Source organism: Protopterus annectens, chromosome 2.part1, assembly GCF_019279795.1.
Source record: "Protopterus annectens isolate FY-2018-M chromosome 2.part1, PAN1.0, whole genome shotgun sequence".
NCBI lineage: Eukaryota > Metazoa > Chordata > Ceratodontiformes > Protopteridae > Protopterus > Protopterus annectens.
In genome coordinates this window covers 1,436,165,425-1,436,169,079 of record NC_056729.1, presented here as the reverse complement: position 1 = coordinate 1,436,169,079, position 3,655 = coordinate 1,436,165,425, and the positions used below count along the sequence as shown (strand labels likewise).

The window sequence follows — 3,655 nt, the reverse complement described above, 5'->3', positions numbered from 1 at the left end:
GAAACCCACCAGATTCAGTAGGCAAGATCTGCCCTTGACAAAGCAGAATTGGGTTGAGTCTAGTGTTTGGAGGTCTCCAATGTCATTATTTATCAGGTTCTTTCCATGGTCTTACATACAAAACGAAAAACTTATGGAACTATAAATTTCCTACATTAGTAGATGGTCCTCCTTTACACAGAGATATAACTGCTGCTGCCCTCCCCTCTATAGGGACAAAGCCAGTCTGGAGGCTGTGCTTAAATAGAGATCCTAATGGGGCTGATAAATCCTTATTTAAGCTGTTTAAGAGGCAACCTGGTATACTGTCAAGCCCCACTGAAGCTATGCTTTTAGCTTTAGATAGTATAGTGACAACTTGTTCTTCTGTGATAATTTGCAGTGGAGTGGTGGAGGACATTTCTTGGGATGTTCCAGTTGGTGCACATGTCTGGAAAGATGCATGCCAAAAAGGGGCATTATAATCAATCTCTATTTATAAGCTGTACAAAATAGAGAAACTTTCAACAATGGACACATGTTGGTCAAAAGTTAGGTCACTGATCACGCAAGTTCTCAAATCTCGAACTGAGTCAACAACCTCAGCGGCATACTGTCAACATGACAGTTTGCCTATGGTAGATGACTTCCCAAAGGATACAATAATAACAGCAACAATAATGACAACAATAAATACATTTTTGCCATTTAATTTCAGTCCATGATTTTGGCACCAGTCATTTACTTGAGGCAAACCTTCCTGCAGAGTAGCATAGTCATTTAGGATTCAATGACTGCTCCCAACTAGCAGTCATCTGCAAACTTATTCAGCCAGAGCCTTTTGGCACTGGCTTCTACTTCATAAAATAGATGCCAAACAGGAGGAGGTCCCAACACAGAACCCTGGGGGACTCCACTGGTGACTGGTCTCTGTGGAGGTAACTTCCCGTTTAATTATATACGTCCTATATGTGCGCCAGTTGGCAATCCAGTGGGTGGCATACAGGTTTATTCCCAGTTTAAATAGCTTTTCTACTATAAGAAATGAATTATTTTTATATATTTCTTAAGTTAAATTCATCTAAAAATATTATTAGGGTCCCTCCCACATTAAAAGCTACTCTGCAATTTCTGGGACAAAAAAGGATTACAAAATATGAGAGATGGGCCCAGACAGAGTTTCCCTCATCTCTCTATATAATATCGAAACCCACGCAACATTACATATACCTTAAGATACACTCATGAATTACTCTGCATGCAACTAACAAGCATAACATTTTAACCTTATGTTCACATGGAAGTACTTTCATCCATACAAAGTTTTCAGAACTGTTAATGCTTTACAGTAAGACGTTCTTATACCAAACAATAACTAAATGCTATTGGAGATGGGGAGGGGGGAGATGGTTTGAGACTCAAGACTGGTGTAACAGTACACAAATCATCCAGCTAGCTGATTAGTATGACATTTGAAGCGACAGGCAAGCCAATACACAGACTGCTGAAACTACAATAGTGCAATTAATGCCAAATACTCTTATACTGCAGTTCTACAGTGACTAACAATCAATTGATATAAGAGAAGAGCACAAAAATAACCAAGTATCGCATCTATGAACGCTGAAAGGAAACAGAACTTATCCAATAATGCTGAAACAAATAACACTACCAATGTATATTCGTTGTTATTGCTTTACGGTTTGATTCCTTCATGTACACTTACACTTGTTTTTCTTAATAAATATGGATTAAGTCAAGAGGGGACTAAGACAATACCACCCCCACACAAGATCTAATGAAAAGCACTCGTATTGTCAACACGTTCGAGAATTAAGAGAAACGCTGCGTTTCCAGGCAAAACCCAGCACAGTGCAAACAATTAGAATATGCAGCAGAAATGTACCCCCCCCCCCAAAAAAAAAAGATGCTGACCCCTCTACAAACAACATGCAAGATCATGACATACGTTTCTCCATGAGAGGAAGAGGGCGGGGAATCTACACCTCATCTGCTGCAACGGCCTTCCCAAAAATGAAGTAACAATGAATAGGTGTGAAGTCTAACTCAATACGAACACCTGTTCAACACAACGAAGAAGAGTAAACAAAATATTGCACCAATAACCACTCCCCTGCAACCATTTCAAGCTCCCCAAAGTGGTCTACCACTGCCCCTAGCGCATGTGTAAATCTAAACATTCAGATTATCACACAGCACCCTCACGTAGTGACAGTTAAGGCAAGTGTCAAGAGACACTGACAACTAAAAGCAGAGCACACTTGTCATCTAAATTGCTGTGCTACAACTGGAACACCAGCTGTTTCGTTTGATAACTACGGACCATAGTATGCATCACATGCGGTGTGGCAGGGCTCCACATATAGGCTTCCAATATTCTCTCAGAAATGCAAAAAAAGGCTGCAGGAAACAAACAGCAGCTCCGCTTTTTGGATTAGAAACAAAAACAGGTTATGCCTCAAACTGCACCAACAGCAAATATTCAGTTCTGACAAAATGCTGACAAGATACAACGACATAACACTTACCACTGCGTGTGTAGCTCCAAGATAGGGAGTGTCTGTACTGCAGCTGCAAGATCTCGGCTGGAGGACTTCCAGTCGGGCAGTACAGACGGCTCCGGGGGCCTTCGCCAGAAAAAGTAAACCACGTGACAACGTTGTGTAAACTGATTGGTTAATTTTTCGATTCATTTCACTGTTTCTGTAAAGGTTGCCGTAGTGTCTTTTTGTCGTAAGGAGATTATCTGCATTTAGCGTGTGCTCAAATGTTAATATTCTGGAGAAGTTATGCACTTGGAAGATTTTACACTTACAGTTACTATTGTAATTATTTAACAGGTTGATGGAGGGTGTTTTATGTTATTAACGTAAGATTTTGAGATGGGGGTGGGGTAATAGTTATAGTCTACTTTGTACAAATGCATGATAGAGGTACACTGTATTTCATTTTTAGTCTTTCGGTAACTAAACATTTAGGTATCTGTGGAAAGGAAAGAGAACGATAGAATGAAGTCTTTAATCCACCAGATATGGGTGAAACTTTGGGGCAGAAGTCCTTCTTAAGGTCACAAGTCCAGAAACTGTGGCAAAAGACCAAAACTCATTGAACCTTTTTATATGTGACTTAACTGGAAAATGAATGCAACACAGTGATACCTGCCCGTTTTAACGGGCTTAATCCAGTGCTGGGCATTGTTCGCTTAAAGCGGGTATTCTTATTCGGGGAAACTGTAGAACGTATTTATTTATATATGTGGTGGTAGCCCCGGTGAATCGACAGTCCTCTGAGCTCAGATGCACAAAAGGGGGGTATAAAGACATGGAAAGAATCAAAGCTTTACCCTTAACTACAGGAAGCTCGTTAATAGCTTAGAAGTTTAATCATCTGCAGTAACGGACAGAGTGAGTCAGATTAATTAGTCGATAAATCAATCCAGTACATCAGAATAACAAAACTCTTTACAACTTGTCCTATTTGTAAATGCACCGCACCAGAAAGCGTCAAACGGTAACATGGTAATCAAATTGACTGCACTAGGTAGAAGAGAGTTACTCACTGTTGAGCATAGTAAATAAACACTCGTATAATTTGTGATTCAAAGTTAAGTATCGTGTTAGTGTTAGACATGCTTAGAAAGCTGAGTAGTTACTGC

General features: G+C 40.0%; 1 protein-coding gene across 12 annotated transcripts in view; it reads right to left on the bottom strand.

Moving 5' to 3' along the window:
- ADD1 (adducin 1) overlaps window positions 1-2,648 on the bottom strand; it is a 1,467,941-nt gene extending 1,465,293 nt beyond the window's left edge. For 9 of the 12 annotated variants that reach the window (XM_044062905.1, XM_044062917.1, XM_044062911.1 and 6 more), the window contains exon 1: window positions 2,529-2,647. The gene's annotated coding sequence lies outside the window, so the exon portion shown is untranslated. Of the gene's footprint in view, window positions 1-1,948; window positions 2,076-2,528 lie in introns of those variants that run through there. The other 3 variants (XM_044062916.1, XM_044062918.1, XM_044062906.1) reach the window with 2 other exon arrangements.
- Window positions 2,649-3,655: the final 1,007 nt, after the last annotated feature.